Genomic DNA, 20,042 nt, shown 5'->3' with positions numbered 1-20,042 from the left:
TGGGCCTCCAGGGACTGGCCCGAGAAATGGGTTTCTGCGGAGATGAAGTTAAAGGCCTGGAGAAGATGAGGGGAGACGAGGTCTTTGAATTGTTTATAGTAGGTGAGTATGAAGCCGTCCGGCCCCGGGCTCTTGCCAGAGGGTATCGAGGCCAAGGCGTTTTCCAGCTCTTGTTGGGTAAAAGGTAGTTCCAGTGCTTCCCTGTCCGAGGGTGATAGGACGGGATAGGACACCTGTTCTAGATACGCCTTCGCCTGTTGAAAGTCATAGGGGGTAGCTGTGCCATCGGGTCGGTTCTCTAAATTATATAGAAGGGAGTAGTATTGTTTGAAGCACGCAGCAATTTCAGGAGTTTTGAATCGGAGAGCATCTCCGTGATCTTTTACGTTGTTAATATACAAGGAGGAGCGTTGAGCTTTAAGTGCTTGGGCTAGGAGGCGGCCAGGTTTGTTACCCCACTGGTAGTATTTGGAGTTGCATTTACGGACTGAAAGCTGAATACTATCAGTGAGGGTTTTCTTTAGTTGGGCACGTGTGTCAAGTAGTTCTAGATAGTCATCCTCTGAAAGGGATGTTTTATGCGAGGACTCGAGGTGGTGGAGTCGTTCTAACAGTTTGGTGATTAGTGCTGACCGCTGTTTCTTCATAAATGTCCCCAACTGTATGAGCTTTCCCCTTATGGTGCATTTATGTGCTTCCCACAGGATAATCTTGGAAACATCGTCGGTATCATTTATGGAGAAGAATTCAGTCAGGGCCTTTTCTATTTCACCTTTGCAATATTGGTCTTGGAGTAATGAATCGTTAAGGCGCCAGGTCCATTGGCCCGGGGTAGCCTGGGGGGTTGAAAGGGTCATATATACCGGGGCATGATCAGACCAGGTTATCGAGCCTATGGAGGAATCTATTAGTAAAGGGAGATGTCTATGACTCAGAAATATATAGTCGAGACGAGAGTAAGCATTATGTGGGGGCGAGTAGAAGGAGTAGTCACGATCAGAGGGATGGAGAACCCTCCAGGAATCAGCCAGCTGAAGGTCATGGAATAGTCGTCTAACTTGTCGGTATTGACGTTGGGAGGTTCGGGGGGCTCCGGAAGATGAATCCAGTGATGGGTCCATTATCCAGTTCAGATCTCCCCCCAGAACCACAACCCCCGAAAGGTGTGGTTCCATTTGGGCAATGGCAGAGCGGAAAAATGGGATCTGGTCCTTGTTTGGGGCATAAAGTGCAACAAATGTGTATGGGCACATACATATTTTACAGCTTACTATCAAAAGGCGACCTGGGATCAGCCTATGAACTGATACATCCGACAGTTGGAGAGTCCTAGAGAATATTATCACCACGCCCTTTGATTTAGCGTCTGGGTTGTTATTATAAAAGGCCTGAGGATAACAGTGGTTAGTCAAGGGGGGGTTCTTGGCGGAGATTTTAAAGTGTGACTCCTGGACTAGCGCAACGTCTACTCTATCAGCCCAGAGGGATCGCAAAAGGGATGCTCTTTTCTCCGGCACATTAAGGCCTTTCGCGTTGATCGATGTTACTTTGATTCTACCAGGGGGTGCCATGAGAAATATAGATCGTGATTGAAGGCTGTGGGCCCAGAGCGGTCAATGAGAGAAAAGAAGGAGGAATAGAAGAGAGTGAAAAAGAGACAGAGTGTAGAGAGAAAACAACAATAACATTCAAAAAACCCGCAGTGAGGTTACCAATCCATCTAAGGACTGGGAACCTAAGAGGCATTACAGCCAGAGGCGGGTGTGGGGCGGGTAAGGGAGCTACCGCCGGGGGCAACTTAACAATGAGAAAAAGGAGAGCAATAATCATTAAACATGCATGATTTGAGCTACTTGTAAACTGTAAACTATAAACCTTGTTAACATGAAAAGATCTTCAGGTGATTAGATGTAGGAAACCTCGTGAACAGAAAGCTGGGGTTAACACAGCGAGATGTCGGATGATGGTTCATCAGTGGCGAGAAATAGTGTCACGCCATAACCCAAAGAATCATGTCCCGCTGCGTCAAATCGATCAGGTAACACGTGAGTCTTTGTCGGGGGGAGGTCCGCCGGAGCTTCTTCTCCCTGCCCTCCGCACCTCCTTCCAGGGTGTTCCGGTACGCAGGGGTTGGAAAGATGGTAACTCTGGGATGGGGAAATTCCAGTTGCGTATATCAAGTTTCGGTATGCCCAGTCCTGTGCAGAATTCCGGGAAGTCCGAGTATGAGTTGAGGGTGTGGGTTTTCCCCGACAAGGAGACTTGGAGATTAAAGGGAAAGCCCAGCGGTATTTCAATTGGCGCTTACGGAGTTCATCCGTTAGGGGCTTGAGGGCCTTCCGCTGTTGGAGTGTGTGCCAGGACAAGTCTTGGTAAATCTGGATCGTGGAACCGTTGAAGTCAACTCCGTCAAGTTGGCGGACTTTACGCATGATATCATCCTTTTGGGAGAAATAATGTAATCTGCAGATTACGTCTCGTGGTCTGTCTGCAGAGAGACCTCTTGGTTTCAAGGCTCGGTGGGCCCTGTCGAAAGTGATGGCATCGTTGGGGTCGTTGCCCAAGATCTCGTTGAAGATTCTCGTGAGGGCATCGATCAGGCCTGTCTGTGGGACATCCTCCGGCAGACCCCGTACACGGATATTATTTCTCCTCCCTCTGTTGTCCAAATCTGTTAACCGTGATTGGAGGGAGCGGATCTCCGCGGACTGGGCATCTAAGATGGTTGTCAACGACTGTAGGAGTGTGTCGGAGGAGTCCTGGTGATCTTCCAGTCTCGTCACCCGGTCAGAGATGTGAGAGATATCTTGTCTCATAGCCACCAGCTCCCGTCTCACTGTATCTTGTAGATCTTGCTTAGTGGGTAGGTTTTTCATATAGGCTAGGATATCTTGTAGATCCCTGCTTCCTGTGGGGTAAGCGCGTGATGCCTCCGCACCTGGAGGGGATGGGTGAGGGATCTGTGGGGTAGTGGGGGGGTCTGCAGCAGAAGGGCTGTCAGCTGTGGCGGGTGGGGTGGGTTGTAGAAAGGATCTCATAGCGGACTGTGACATGTTTCCCCGCGGAGTTGATGTGTCGGTCTTTTTAGAAGGTCTCTTGTTCCTGGTCATCACTCAATCAGCAGCGGGAGGTTTAGATTCCTAGAAATCAAATCAACGAGGTGGAATTTGGTTGCATAGCTCGCATATGAATGCCTTCATCGGAGTGGCTCCCTGTGGGTTGGCATCAACAGTGCATTACGGTATCAGTAGCAACGACAGCCAGGTGCAGCACATGTCTGGCTGCACTTTATACTCAAAGAGGTAAGGAGACATTCATTCAGTTTCCCTGGGATGGGTTTAAATGTATTTCTTTAAAGGATTATCCTGGGGCGGCCACCAGGGGGAGTTTTCAGTGTGGGTGATGTCTCAGGGTCTGTGGCCGGATCCCTCCCAGAGCCTGCCGGGTGCAGCGGATAATTGAGTCCCCGGCTTCAGGAAAGGGATTAGGCCGCAACCCTCAGGGAGGTTTTAATGCCCCCTCCGGCTCCGCAATCCCGACCCCTGTGGCCCAGATGATATCCCCACGTCGATAGGGTGTGAGTGGGCTTTGGGATGGAGGAATTAGCCTCCGTACAGGTGTTAATTGGCCCTTCGATTCAGTCGCCCCTTGTAACACAGGGGTCTCCCGGGGCAGTGTGTCTGGGGGCAAGGAAGAGCTCCGGAGTCTGCCGGGCGAGGGGAGCGTGTGGTGTGTGCTCCGAGCAGCAAGGTACACAGCGCTGCGTTGCGGAGCTGTGGGAGGGAGGCGGCCGGTTCGCGGGAGTCGCTGGTGGTACGTGGAGGGAGACAGGCCTATCTGCCGCTGTTTAAGCTCCGGTTATGGAGCGGACTCACGCCTGGATGCGGGTCCGGCCTCTCAGTCCCCGGCCGGGGTACGAGGGATCAGGGTAAGGCAGCCTAGGTCACCAGTCGCCGGCTCGTAGCGGGAGTCCACCTCCGGAGGGAGTGATCCGGGTCTCTTCCGACTCCAGGTCCCGGCTTCTGTCTGGGAAGAAGGCCGCAATCTGCAGGAGCGCTGAAAAGCGCTCCCCGACTCCGCGGGTCCCCCCAGGTTCCAGTAGTTGGGTAGAGGAGGTTACCGGGGTACTCTCTGGCTGTTTGGGGAGTAGGATGAGGGGTAAAAGAGCCCTAATTGTGCCGTCACTGAAGGAGCTAAGGTGAGACACAGCCACCTTCCTTGCTTGCCAAGCCACGCCCCCCGCAAAAAAATTCTTAATACAGAGTTTCCTAACAAACTTTTGAGAGGTCAAATGGATTTGTGCTGGAGTGTGGTGAAAATGTAAGTCCTTTATTCAGTAAGGACATTTCCTGCTCCGTAAGTGTTCTTTTACTGAGGTTGTAAATACCTTCATTTTGTTGTATAGGAGTTTTTTGCTTAATTTTCTTTTTTGAAGTTCCACCCTGGACACACCTTCTCCTGGTGAGAGGACCAGTCTTTGTTTTTTCAGATTTTTTGGGGATGCTGGATGTCCTAGACGTTTGTCCTTCTCCATCAGTAATTCTAAAATATCTTCTTCATCATCCTCTTCTGTTGTGAATGCCCATTTTCTAGGTTTTGTTCCAGTTCTAATTTCTTCCGTGATATTTCGGGTGTGGTTCATCAAATCGACAGTGTCTAGGTCGACAATGTTTAGGTTGACCACTATAGGTCGACATGGATGGAAGGTCGACAGGGTTTCTAGGTAGACATGTGCTAGGTCGACAGGTCTAAAGGTCGACATGAGGATTTTTTTTTTTTGAGTGTCGTTTTCTTCGTAGAGTGACCGGGATCCCAAATTAGTGCACCGCGTCCCCTCGCATGGCTCGCTTCGCTCGCCATGCTTCGGGCATGGTGCCTTCGCTCCGCTACTGCTTCGCTCGTCACACTTTACCGTTCCAATCGTAGTCCGCGTGGATCGTTAAGTATGAAAAAATTCAAAAAAAGAAAAAAAAATGTGAAAAACTCATGTCGACCTTTAGACCTGTCGACCTAGCACATGTCGACCTAGAAACCCTGTCGACCTTCCATCCATGTCGACCTAGTGACTGTCGACCTATAGTGGTCGACCTAAACATTGTCGACCTGGACACTGTCGATCTTCAGACCGGATCCCGATATTTCTTGTTTCTATTTTCTTCATTAATGTATGGTAATAATTTTTTTCTTCAGTCATGGGTGTTTCATGCCCATTTTGGAGCGATCTCTTTATAGTTTCTTCCTGGGGGTTTTCTTTGAAAATTCAAAATTCTTGGGGTTGTAGGGTAAGTATTCTCTCCTTTCAGTTCTCACTTGTAGATGATGTTGGATGAGCGGTTCTTTATGTTTCCTCCAATTTCCAGCCTGCGTGTTTTGTCTGGTTTCTTTATTATACTGTCTGTTATATGTGTATCTCCCTCTTGGAGCAAGGGTTCCTTTATATTGATAATTGTTTTTATTCTGCTTTCTGACCACTTTTTTTCTGTATCATCCTGCCACCATACCTTTCATGTCCCTTGCCTGAAACAGTGGCTACAGATGAACAGTGTTTGTTCTGTGTGTCGCACAATGGGGGTCATTCCGAGTTGTTCGCTCGTTGCCGATTTTCGATATGCTGTGATTTGTTGCTAATTGCGCATGCGCAAGGCACGCAAGGCGCATGCGCTTAGTTATTTAACTAAAAACCTAGCAATTTTGCTGTGAATCCTGCGGCGCTTTTCAGATGCACTGCTGATCGGCGTTTCTGGGTGGTAAATGAGCGTTTTCCGGGAGTGTGCTAAAAAACGCAGGCGTGTCAGGGAAAAACGCGGGAGTGTCTGGAGAAACGGGGGAGTGGCTGGCCGAACGCAGTGCGTGTTTGTGACATCAAACCAGGAATTAAACGGACTGAGCTGATCGCAATCTGTGAGTAGGTCTGGAGCTACTCAGAAACGGCAAAGAATTATTTAGTAGCAATTTTGCTAATCTTTCGTTCGCTATTCTGCTAAGCTAAAATACACTCCCAGAGGGCTGTGGCCTAGCGTGTGCAATGCTGCTAAAAGCAGCTAGCGAGCGAACAACTCGGAATGAGGGCCAAGGTGCTATGACCTGGACATTTTTTCCCACCTTATCCGAAGGGCACCAAACAGAAGTAGAAGCAGAGAACCGAATCTAAACATCAAAAGTATATAGCAGTAAGCGTGTTCTTTTTTTCTTAGTTTTAAGATAATAAAAAAAATCCTACCTTATATATCCTACGACTATGATGCCTTTATCCTACGACTATGATGCCTCAGTGACTGCATTGTATACCTTGAAAAAGGTCCCGGTTGGGGACAGAAATGTCGGTATTTACCTATCGGATTGGTATGTGATTTTTTTTGTCTTCTTTGTGACTTTTTTCTACTTGATTAAAACATTTTAATTTTGCTTGGTTTAAAAAGACTTCCCACATAGTGGGATACTTTGCACTCTATATATATATATATATATATATATATACTAGGTGCTTCATCGCACCCTACGAGCGCTCTTCACACCGTCGCAAGGGTCTACGCCCCCTTAACCCTTGCATGCCTTTCTGGGGTTCAATATTTGTATTATATGGAGTATTACCTGCATTCCTTTGTTAGTGGTTAAATATTGCACAATGAAAGGGCGTGCGATGGTGAAGGAGGCGCAGCTCCTTACGACGGCGCGAACAGCGCCTGCAGGGCACGATGTACAGAACGTAGCGGGTGCGGGGGGGACTGCGGATGGGGGATGGTGCCTGTAGATGCTGCGGGTGGAGGGGGGGCAGATGCGGGGGGGGGGGCGGATGGGGAAGGGTCGGGAGGTGCTGCGGGTGGGGGAGGGGCAGAGGAGTGGGGGCTGCAGATGGGGGAGGGGTCCGGAGGCACTGCAGGTGGGGGAGGGGCAGGGGTGCCACGGGTGGGGGAGGGGCAGGTGCGGGGATGTTGCGGATGGGTGAAGGGTTCCGGAAGTGCTGTGGGAAGGAAAGGGAAGGGGGTGCCGGGGGTGGGGTAGTGGGTCCGGAGGCGCCACGGGTGGGGGAGGGGCAGGTGCGGGTGGTGTGGTGGATGGGGAAGGGGGTCTTGAGGCGCTGCAGGGGGTGGAGGGGCGGGGGTGTCACGGGTGGGGGAGGGGTGGGTGAGGGGGGGGACCACGGATGGAGGAGGGTGTCTGCAGATGCTGCGGGTGGAGGAGGGGGCAGGTGTGGGGAGAGACATATATGGGGGGTGGATGGTGGAGGGGGTCTGGAGGTGCTGTGGGTGGTGGAGGGGCTGGGGAGTGGGAGCCGCGGGTGGTGGAGGGGGTCTGGAGGCACAGCATGTGGGGGAGGGGTGGAGTGCCGCATGTGGTGAAGGAGAAGGTGCGGTGGTGTGGTGCATTGGGGAGGGGTCTGGAGGTGCTACGGGTACTGTACCTGCCAAAAAGGTAGTTGGAGGGTATGCAGTAACAGGGCCAGGACAGGGGTGACAGGGTCAGAACAGGGGTAACAGGGCCAGGACAGGGGTGACGGGGCCAGGACAGAAATGACAAGGACAGGGGTGACAGGGCCAGGGTAGGGGCGGCGGGGCCAGGACAGGGGCGACGGGGCCAGAACAGGAGCAACGGGGCCAGAACAGGGGCGACGGGGTCAGGACAGGGGCAACGGGGTCAGGACAGGGTCAACGGGGCCAGGACAGGGGCGATGGGGCCAGGACAGAAATGACAGGGACAGGATAGGGGTGACAGGGACAGGATAGGGTTGACAGGGCAAGCACAGGGTGACAGGGCCAGGATAGGGGTGACAGGGCAAGGCCAGGGGTGACAGGGCAAGGCCAGGGGTGACAGGGACATGACAGAACACAGGGCACGGGAGAGATTGGTATTTGGGACAAAACAGTGGTGACAGACAGATGTGTCTTACCGGAGTCGCTGCTGCTGTTCCACTCCAACCTGTTGGGATCTGCTGCTGGTGGAGACTTGGCATGGCTGACTCTCTCAGGCTGGAGTTCTGCATCCTCTGCCCGCCCGCATCCCTCCCTCCCACTCCTCAGTCACACAGCGCAGACCTCGCGCGGCTGCTGGGCACTGTGGTAAGGGGAGACTGGGAGTGACTCGTTAGCCCTCAGGAGACGCTGCGGCCGGAGGGAGTAGGGGGTCATAGCATGCACGTGGCACGGACCTCGCGCGGCTGCCGGGCACTGTGGTAAGGGGAGACTGGGAGTGACTGGTTAGCCCCCAGGAGACGCTGCAGCTGGAGGGAGAAGGGGGTCGGAGCCTGCAAGCAGCGCGGACTTCTGCAGCGCTGCCCGCTGGCTAAAGTGTGAGAAGGAGCTGGGCGCACCTCACTGCGGGCGACAGCGCTGCAGCTAGCGGTGGGGTTGCCGGGGCTGGAGATAACAGAGGCAGTACAGAACCTGCACAGCAGCAGGTGCTCCACAAAACTGCAGCTAAGAAGCGTGGAGTGTGCCAGAAAGTGACGCTCCTCCGCGCCAGAGAGCCCCTGCTGAGTATGCTGATGTGGGGGGTCAAGCACACAGTGAGCCGGTGCCCTTCTGTCTGTAGGGCATACCCCCTCACACACCCCCATACCTCCCAATTTTCCTAATTTTCGCGGGACAGTCCCATTTTTTTGGGTCTGTCCCGCTGTCCCACCTGCGGGCCGCAGTGTCCCGCAGTGTGTGTGGGGGGGGCAGTTGGGAAGCTCCTGTACTCGCTGATCTGCTTAGCAGAGCAGCGGTGAATAGACACTGGGGGTCATTCCGAGTTGTTCGCTCGGTAAAATTTATTCGCATCGCAGCGATTTTCCGCTTAGTGCGCATGCGCAATGTCCGCACTGCGACTGCGCCAAGTAAATTTGCTATGCAGTTAGGAATTTTACTCACGGTTTTTTTCTTCGTTCTGGTGATCGTAATGTGATTGACAGGAAGTGGGTGTTTCTGGGCGGAAACTGGCCGTTTTAATGGTGTGTGTGAAAAAACGCTACCGTTTCTGTGAAAAATGCGGGAGTGGCTGGAGAAACGGAGGAGTGTCTGGGCGAACGCTGGGTGTGTTTGTGACGTCAAACCAGGAACGACAAGCACTGAACTGATCGCAGATGCCGAGTAAGTCTCGAGTTACTCAAAAACTGCAGAGATGTCTTATCGCAAAATTGCGAATCTTTCGTTCGCAATTTTAAGAAGCTAAGATTCACTCCCAGTAGGCGGCGGCTTAGCGTGTGCAAAGCTGCTAAAAGCAGCTTGCGAGCGAACAACTCGGAATGACCCCCACTGTGCGCATGCGCACAGCATCTATTTAGTGGAGACAGAGGGAGAGGGGGCATCAGGGGGTACGGATTAAGGGGGGGTCCGGCATGCCAGCAGCTCACAGAGCGCTGGGCATGCCCCCTCACTGACGAAAATGGGGCGTGGCTCGCGATCAAGTGTCCTCAGTGAAACCACGCCCCTTTTTGTTGGCCACGCCTCCTTTTCGCCGCTTGTGTGTCCCTCCTGCCTGAAGAAAGCTGAGAGGTATGCACCCCTGTCTGCCTGAAGAAAGCTGGGAGGTATGCTTCTGCTCCTAGTCTCCTATAGATTTGCCCAGATCTGTGACTCATTTGACTAACTCCGGCCAGTGTTGTGACTCCACCCAGCGTTAGCAAATGAGGCACAAAGTCACAGATCTGGGCTAATATATAGGAGATTTTATATATATATATATATATACATACACACAAATCTCCGGGTGCGGCACTCCTGGACTATTGGATAAATCACGGGCTCAGATAGGCAGGTATAATAATGTTTCAGTGCCACTTTATTAAGGCACTTTCATCAGACAATACACAATACAAAATAACTCACCTAAATAAGTGTACCCTCCACATGGACGCCAATCGCCGGAAGCCGAAAACCAAGACCTCCCACCTGGCCGGCCACTCGTCATCAATGACGTCATTCCAACTCACGCCTCACCTGGGCGGGCTAGAGTTATATATATATATATAATTTTTTTAATTTTTTTAAATATGGTAAAATTACAGCTGGCACTTTTTGTACTTTTGGGACTTCACAAAGGGCCTGATTCATGTTTGTAAGTAAAGCAAAAAAGCAACTGGGGCATATGTAACATATTCAGACACATTTAGATTTGGGTGGGGTGTGTTTAAACTGAAATCTAAATTGCAGTATAAATACAAAGCTGTCTAAAATTTGTTGGTTACATGCAATAGCAGCTAGTATTTATCCTGCACAGAAAAAATATAACCCAATATATCTAAACAGAAAGAAAAATTGGGGATTAGGGCTACTGGCGACACCCCAAAAAAATAATAATACGAAGACATTAGGCAGCCACCTCATGGGTGTGTTGGAAGAGCTTCTAATTACTTTTTAAAATGTTGACAGTTATATCCAACTCATTGATAACTTGAAAATTTAAACCCAGGCAATGCGGGGTACTTCAGCTAGTAATATTAAAACGGGATGTAGATGGTCAGGAGACCACCGGCAGGGCCGAACTAGGATTTTTGGCACCCTGGGCAAGGTAGTAATCTTGCCCCCCCCCCCCCCCCTTCCCTCCCCCCACACACACACACATTTCAAAAATAAAAAAAGAACCTGTGCAACACATTAGAGCCCCTTATATAATACCCAATACAGTAGTAATGTTCTTTATAACAAATTATGCCATACAGTAGTATCCCTTCTACATGTTATGCCACACAGTACTAATGCACTTTATACACATAATGCCACACAGTAATAGTGCCCTTAGGCTCAAGTGTGGCAAGCAAAGCAGGGATGTTCTGAAGAAGTTTAGTTAAGACACCATCAATAAACAGTACAGTGCATATATACACAGCCCATGAATATATACATACCCCCAATAAACATATATACAGTAAATGCTATATTGTGACAATTTACATCCCTTCAAGTACCCACCCTGGATACCAAATGTTGCATCACATTGCTGCAGCACGCACACACACACACACACACACAATGGGTTACACGGCACTACTCCAAAACTCACACACACTGGGTTACACTGCACTGCTCCAGCTTACACATACACACACCGTGTTACACTGAACAGCTTCAGCACACACACAGGGTTATACTGCAGTTTTCCAGCGCGCAAACACACACACGCAGGGAAACACTGCACGGCTCCAGCACACACATACAGTACTACGCTGCACTGCTTCAGCACACATATACACAAACACACTGTAGTGATATAGCTGTCTCTACTTTCCCTATTATATGCCATCAGTCCCAAGTCCCCTGTGCTGAAGCAACGCCAACACTGTGTGTGTGCATAGTGTGAGTGGAGCAGGGGCAGTGTCTCTTCAGCCTTCAGCCCGTGCCATTCAGCATTACATGCCTCTGCTGGCACTCACTGCTTTGTACCAGCACCAGGGGCAAAACGACATTTGAAAGGGGGGTTTCCATGCACACATATATTAATATAAATTACCACCAACATGCCTCATACATGTGTACAATTGTAACAATGTATACTGTAAAACAGTATATGTGTATTACCAATATGAAACACCCAGACTACCCCCCCTACATAAACAGTCAGACTGTAGATTACATAGACAGACTGCCCCCCCTCCCAGCATGCACCCACTCAGACTGTAGACAGATTACACACACACAGACTCACACTGTCGCCTCCCTCCCCCACACACACTGGACTGCATATAGACTAATACACACACAGACTCACACTGTGTGCCCTCCCCACACACAAACTGGACTGCATATAGACTAATACACACACAGACTCACACTGTGTGCCCTCCCCCTTCACACTACACACAACGGCAGATTATACCCTCTCACACCCCGGAACTTGAAGACACCAGTAGCAATGGCAGGGTAATAGTATTACCTGCTGTCCGGTACTGCATCCAAGGAGGAGAGAAGTAACTGCCTGGCCAACTCAGTGCCTGGGAGGAGGAGCGCACACCGCGGCAGCACAGATCACAGGCTGTGTGATGCACAGCACAGTCTCCCAAACCTCCGCCCAGGCTAGTCTGTGAGCTCTCCATCTGTCTCACAGAGGGAGGGCCAGGATGGGGGAGATGAATCGATGCGCTGCGCTTCGGCACTCGGCAGTAAATCTGATTGTGCCTGCGGGCACAAGTGGGTCCTGTCAGCGCCCCCTCTGATTGGGCGCCCGGGTCACATGCCCCCCTAGCCCCCCCCTAGATACAGCTCTGCCACCGGTCACAATACTGATGGCTACATCCCGCCCCCCTCATAATCTCGACAGTCGGCATGGACTATTCCATAGAGTGGGAATAGAACCTGTGGCGAGTGCAGCTGTTATTTAGTTACACTAATAATAATTTGCCATACCCAGAATTCAAACCTATAACCTGTTTAATTCCAGTCATACACTATTTTTTTTCACAAAGTACAAAGTAAGCTTCAAATAGAATTCTCTAGCTTAGAATTCTCTACCATTCTATGCAAGGGCAGATAGCTGAAGGAATAGAGTGTCTGACAGTAATGCCACAGGCAATGGGTTTTAATCCCGAGTATGTCAACATCTTGAAATGTAAGGACAGTGTGACTGAATAACAAATAGCTATTAAGTTAAAAAAAAGGCAATTGGTTTCCCCCAGCACCCTGAATGATAACAGAAGCCAGATATAAATCCCACATAATAGAATTCAGAGATCTTCGTTACACATATTTGCGCAAATGTGTGGTTAAGCCCCAAAGCCGCATTAAGGCATCTCTGTATATTTGGGGTGGGGTCCCTAGCGCTATATCTAGGTGCAGGGTGTGGCACCCCAAAACACCAGCATAAGCCAGAAAGCTCAGCGTAGCATACCAGTGAAAAAAATATAGTGTTAATAAATTAGTATTTAGGAAGCCGAAGCTATAGAGAGGGTGATACAAACATGAAATGTAATTAAAATAGAGAAATAGTGTTAAAAAATTAATAAGTGAAAAGTGTTAATAGAATGTAAAGGTATGCCACACTAAAGCCATCCAGCTCAGCCAGTCGAGAGGCACCACACCTCCATTACCCCAATCTGGGTCTAATATTAACCAGCAAGGAGCCACATGATAATGGCTCCTTACTACAATATGTCTAAGCTAAGAGCTACCTACCTTGGAGCAACCCCATAATGCTCCATGTGGCATGTCAGGGCCTGCACCTCCTCCTAATGCAGGAACCTCTCTGCCTCTCACAACAGACATATATATTGGTAGATGCTCAATTAGCTTAGTGATATCATTCAGGTGCTCGAAAGGGAGGGTTATTTCTGAGCAAGAAAAAAAGGCAATTGGTTTCCCCCAGCACCCTGAATGATAACAGTAACCAGATATAAATCCCACTGATAATGTCTGTATTATCTTAAACCATAAAGCTATACCTTTAAACACACTTTTACCATGGAGCCGCTGCGGCCGCTAGACTTAATATGCACTCTACGTACTTTGTACGCTATTTGCGTACAGAGTCCGGTACCTTGTATGGACTTAGCGTACAAACGCCGCGCTGGGGGTACAAAGTACACACAGCGCGCGCACACCCAGAGATATACTTTAAACCTTAGTAGTAATGCAAATGCAAAGATATTACTCCTTAAACCTTATGCAGCAAAGCACTGCAATGATGTTACACCTTCTACAGTTAGGTAAGGTAATACACTTTAAACCCTAGCAGGGAAAAGAGGACACAACACCGATTTGTAGTTAATCACTGGGTTCCGACACCACAGAGTTATATATCTGAAAGGGGGTTAACAATACAATTTCTGCACTACAATACAACAGAGTAAATGGCTACAGTCAATGTACATACGTGAGAATATTCGCTTGCGCAACCCGGCCCAGTCGTCCGCTATCAGGTTGATTGCGTTGAGAGTCTTATTGTCAGGCCAGGCTGCAGCAGGCTTTTTATACAGTAGATTAAAACATAATACAATAGACACTGTGTGCTCTTCTTCCATTGGTTCGGGGGTGGGACATATCCTGTGCACCGGGGACCATTGGTCAGCTCAAGAAGTGGGCGATGGCTAGGACTTGAGATGTGGTTTCTGTTGTTTGCATCTGAGTTCCCGCCCAATGACCAGTTAAACCCATCACATTAATCATACATAAATCTGGTATTATTAATAACTTAATGTGGTAATATATAATAATGTTCTTATTCCCACCAGATTAATGTTTACGTGACTCTGAACAATATGATCCCACACATGATATGATTATCTATTTCAATCCTCAAGATATACATATATCCACATATATCCATATACTCATATATATATATATATACATATATATATACACACACACATACTCCCGCTATCACAATTTGTTAGGAATTATATATATATATATATATATATATACAAACACACACATCTCCATGAGTTTAGACTATGAATGTTAATATCTTAGATTTCTAAATGTCTGGTTTTGTGTTTTGGTTAACTATTGTTAATTGATTTTCTAACAGCTTCGGTTCCTGGGTATTGTCTCTTCGTTTGTTTTTGTCTTCAGGTGAGACAATGACAATCCAGTACTCATTGTTTTAAATAGAAACTCGGCTATCCTAGTAAACAAAGGCGTTTGCCTTCTTCATAGAATTTCAAAGCTTAGTGTAAATAAGGCCATTGTATTTTAGTCTCTGGGAGTTTTAATTTATGTGTGACTGATCTTCATGCTATTTAGAAGAAAAAGCAGACAGTGTGGGATTTTTACAATATATATATTAGATTTATGATATGTCTTTGTGGCTTTTCCATGAGAGTACAAACTCCACTGTAATTACTCATACCACGCTCAAACACCGCACAGGACCGCGGGAGCGACCATACGCAATTTGCGAATATGTGCATGCACAGCCGAACACACACGCACACGGAGGCCACCTATGTGGTGATTGTATGTAATGTGTGTTTTGTAATATTTTCTGACTTCGACACCACATAATAATAGAATTCAGAGATCTTCGTTACACATATTTGCGCAAATGTGTGGTTAAGCCCCAAAGCCGCATCAAGGCATCTCTGTATATTTGGGGTGGGGTCCCTAGCGCTATATCTAGGTGCAGGGTGTGGCACCCCAAAACACCAGCATAAGCCAGAAAGCTCAGCGTAGCATACCAGTGAAAAAAATATAGTGTTAATAAAATAGTATTTAGGAAGCCGAAGCTATAGATAGGGTGATACAAACATGAAATGTAATTAAAATAGAGAAATAGTGTTAAAAAATTAATAAGTGAAAAATGTTAATAGACTGTAAAGGTATGCTACACTAAAGCCATCCAGCTCAGCCAGTCGAGAGGCACCACACCTCACACCTCCATTACCCCAATCTGGGTCTAATATTAACCAGCAAGGAGCCACATGATAATGGCTCCTTACTACAATATGTCTAAGCTAAGAGCTACCTACCTTGGAGCAACCCCATAATGCTCCATGTTACATGTCAGGGCCTGCACGTCCTCCTAATGCAGGAACCTCTCTGCCTCTCACAACAGACATATATATTGGTAGATGCTCAATTAGCTTAGTGATATCATATACAGAGACGCCTTGATGCGGCTTTGGGGCTTAACCACACATTTGCGCAAATATGTGTAACGAAGATCTCTGAATTCTATTATTATGTGGGATTTATATCTGGTTACTGTTATCATTCAGGGTGCTGGGGGAAACCAATTGCCTTTTTTTCTTGCTCAGAAATACCCCTCCCTTTCGAGCACCTGAATGATATCACTAAGCTAATTGAGCATCTACCAATATATATGTCAGCTATTAAGTTAAGTTCATGAATGTTGTATAGGTATTAGTGATGGAAGGGGTAGGGGCAGGAGACAGTGGCAATCAGGAGTTGCAAATGAAAGTTGTATGTCCACCCTGCTATAGTACTACCAGCCCTGGCTGGTAAAGCCAAGTGTTGTGTAGTGAAAATTTGGGGGGACCCTGCGCTCTTTGTTTCCCTGATTACCAATCTGGGGGCACCTCATGCATTTATTTTGGTTTATAACAAAATTATCATATAGAGAAGGCTGCATGGATCTGTAAAGCAATTTACCCAAAACTAGGGATTAGCGGGTTTGGATCTCAGAGATCCGAACTCCCCCAAATGCATGATCCGAGCCGGGATCCGAGTCCAGCTCAGGACTTCTTGCCTTCCTCAGATCCCAGATTGAGGCAAAATGTCATCATCCCACTGTCGGATTCTCGTGGGTTTTGGATTCCTTAAAAGGAGCCACATGTCACCGCCGTTTTCACTCTGGACTTGGAGAGTGGGGGAGACAGACCTCTGTCTCTCTGTGGGTGGTGGTGTTAGGTGGGGTCACTGTGTGTGTAGTTTATGGGTGCTGTACAGGGGTGCTGCTGTTCTGGGGTGCTGTCCTGTGGTGTCCTGTGCTGTTAGGGGTGCTGCTGTCCTGTGCTTTACAGGGGTTTTATCCTAGAGTGCTGTCCTGTGGTGTCCTGTGCTGTTTAGGGTGCTGTACAGGGGTGCTACTGTCCTGTGCTGTCCTGGGGTGCTGTTCTGGGGTGCTGTCCTGTGGTATCCTATGCTGATAGGGGTGCTGTCCTGTGGTGTCCTGTGCTGTACAGGGGTGCTGTCCTGTGCTGTTAAGGGTGCTGTCCTGTGCTGTACAAGGGTGCTGCTGCCTGTGCTGTTAGGGGTGCTGTCCTGTGTGCTGTAAAAATAAAGGGGTGCTGTGGCACTCTCCTGTGTGCTGTAAAAATAAAGGGGCACTGTCCTGTGTGCTGTAAAAATAAAGGTGCGCTGTGGTGCTGTCCTGTGTGCTGTAAAAATAAAGGGGCACTGCGTTGCTATCCTGTGTGCTGTAAAAATAAAGGGGCACTGTGGCGCTGTCTTGTGTATTGTAAAAATAAAGTGGCTCTGTGGCACTGTCCTGTGTGCTGTATAAATAAAGGGGCACTGTCCTGTGTGCTGTAAAAATAATGGGGCACCGTGGCGCTGTCCTATGTGCTTTAAAAATAAAGGGGCACTGTCCTGTGTGCTGTCAAAATAGAGGGACGCTGTGGCGCTTTCCTGCATACTGTAAAAATAAAGGGGCACTGTCCTGTGTGCTGCAAAAATAAATGGGTGCTGTCCGGTGCTGTTAGGGTCGCTGTACAGGGGTGCTGCCCTGTGCTGTACAGGGGTTCTGTACAGGGGTGCTGCAGTCCTGTGCTCTCCTGGGGTGCTGTAAAGGTGTGCTGTTCCTCTGCTTTATCAGTCCAGGGGTGCTGCCCCATTGCAATTTAAGTCCAAGGGTGCTGCTGCCTGTCCGCTGTGCTGTGTAATTCTCCAGGGGTGCTGCCTATGCTGTTTAAGTCCAGGAATGCTGCCTATCTGCTGTATAAGTCCAGAGGCGCTGCCGTATAATTCCAGGGGTGCTGCTGTACCTGATCCTAGGTTTAAACTAAAGCCTAGATCAGAATATGAAACAAGCTTCAACATCACAACCAAATTTGTGAAAACATATAGCCGTAAAGGTGGAAATGGAAATTCCAAGTTTGACTAAATGTTTTCCAATAATCATACAACTCTGAGTACAAAATTTGGAGAGACCACATTTGTGGCCAAAGTCAGTCAGAAGAGACAGAGGGGGTCATTCCGAGTTAATCGCACATAGCAATTTTTTGCTGCTCGTGCGATCAACTTGATGCCGCCTATGGGGGAGTGTATTTTAGCATAGCAGGGCTGCGATCGCTTGTGCAGCCCTGCTATGCTAAAAAAGTTTCCTGCAAAACAAGACCAGGGTCAGACTTACTTGGCCAATGCGACGGATCCAGCGACAAAGGTCCCAGAATTTACGTCAGACATCCGCTTTCCAAACGTATGGACACGCCTGCGTTTGCCTCACCATGCCTGGAAAATGGTCAGTTGACGCCCCAGAACGCCTCCCGCCTGTCAGTCTTCTTGCAATCACCACTGCGATCACTTTTTCAGCTGGCGTCGTCGCTGCAGCCGGGCAATGACGCAGGTGCGCAATGCGTCCACCGCGCATGCGCAGTTCCGACCTGTTTGCACCACTGCGACAAACTGCAGTGTGCGATCGGGTCGGAATGATCCCAAGAATCATAATCCAGCGGAACGTGACATGGCAACATCTCATACTTCATTTTTTTCTGCCAACTGCAGGAGAAAATTAGATTTTCCAAACACACCTATGTCTATATGTCTGCCATATAATTCCAGGGGTGCCCTGTCTGAACCCGCTCATCTCTAGTAGATATATCTTCTAGTGTGCACTGTGTACCCAGCATTAGAGAGAGGTTTTTCTCAATTATTTAATGTTAGGGACTCAAGTTTATGGTAGAGATGAGCGCCGGAAATTTTTCGGGTTTTGTGTTTTGGTTTTGGGTTCGGTTCCGCGGCCGTGTTTTGGGTTCGACCGCGTTTTGGCAAAACCTAACCGAATTTTTTTGTCGGATTCGGGTGTGTTTTGGATTCGGGTGTTTTTTTCAAAAAACCCTAAAAAACAGCTTAAATCATAGAATTTGGGGGTCATTTTGATCCCAAAGTATTATTAACCTCAAAAACCATAATTTCCACTCATTTTCAGTCTATTCTGAATACCTCACACCTCACAATATTATTTTTAGTCCTAAAATTTGCACCGAGGTCGCTGTGTGAGTAAGATAAGCGACCCTAGTGGCCGACACAAACACCGGGCCCATCTAGGAGTGGCACTGCAGTGTCACGCAGGATGTCCCTTCCAAAAAACCCTCCCCAAACAGCACATGACGCAAAGAAAAAAAGAGGCGCAATGAGGTAGCTGTGTGAGTAAGATAAGCGACCCTAGTGGCCGACACAAACACCGGGCCCATCTAGGAGTGGCACTGCAGTGTCACGCAGGATGTCCCTTCCAAAAAACCCTCCCCAAACAGCACATGACGCAAAGAAAAAAAGAGGCGCAATGAGGTAGCTGACTGTGTGAGTAAGATAAGCGACCCTAGTGGCCGACACAAACACCGGGCCCATCTAGGAGTGGCACTGCAGTGTCACGCAGGATGGCCCTTCCAAAAAACCCTCCCCAAACAGCACATGACGCAAAGAAAAAAAGAGGCGCAATGAGGTAGCTGACTGTGTGAGTAAGATAAGCGACCCTAGTGGCCGACACAAACACCGGGCCCATCTAGGAGTGGCACTGCAGTGTCACGCAGGATGGCCCTTCCAAAAAACCCTCCCCAAACAGCACATGACGCAAAGAAAAAGAAAAGAAAAAAGAGGTGCAAGATGGAATTGTCCTTGGGCCCTCCCACCCACCCTTATGTTGTATAAACAGGACATGCACACTTTAACCAACCCATCATTTCAGTGACAGGGTCTGCCACACGACTGTGACTGATATGACGGGTTGGTTTGGACCCCCCCCAAAAAAGAAGCAATTAATCTCTCCTTGCACAAACTGGCTCTACAGAGGCAAGATGTCCACCTCATCATCATCCTCCGATATATCACCGTGTACATCCCCCTCCTCACAGATTATCAATTCGTCCCCACTGGAATCCACCATCTCAGCTCCCTGTGTACTTTGTGGAGGCAATTGCTGCTGGTCAATGTCTCCGCGGAGGAATTGATTATAATTCATTTTAATGAACATCATCTTCTCCACATTTTCTGGATGTAACCTCGTACGCCGATTGCTGACAAGGTGAGCGGCGGCACTAAACACTCTTTCGGAGTACACACTTGTGGGAGGGCAACTTAGGTAGAATAAAGCCAGTTTGTGCAAGGGCCTCCAAATTGCCTCTTTTTCCTGCCAGTATAAGTACGGACTGTGTGACGTGCCTACTTGGATGCGGTCACTCATATAATCCTCCACCATTCTTTCAATGTTGAGAGAATCATATGCAGTGACAGTAGACGACATGTCCGTAATCGTTGTCAGGTCCTTCAGTCCGGACCAGATGTCAGCATCAGCAGTCGCTCCAGACTGCCCTGCATCACCGCCAGCGGGTGGGCTCGGAATTCTGAGCCTTTTCCTCGCACCCCCAGTTGCGGGAGAATGTGAAGGAGGAGATGTTGACAGGTCGCGTTCCGCTTGACTTGACAATTTTGTCACCAGCAGGTCTTTGCACC

The sequence above is a fragment of the Pseudophryne corroboree genome, chromosome 11 (assembly GCF_028390025.1).
Source record: "Pseudophryne corroboree isolate aPseCor3 chromosome 11, aPseCor3.hap2, whole genome shotgun sequence".
Classification (NCBI taxonomy): domain Eukaryota; kingdom Metazoa; phylum Chordata; class Amphibia; order Anura; family Myobatrachidae; genus Pseudophryne; species Pseudophryne corroboree.
The sequence above is the reverse complement of the archived record's forward strand: the minus strand, read 5'-3'. Positions refer to the sequence as shown.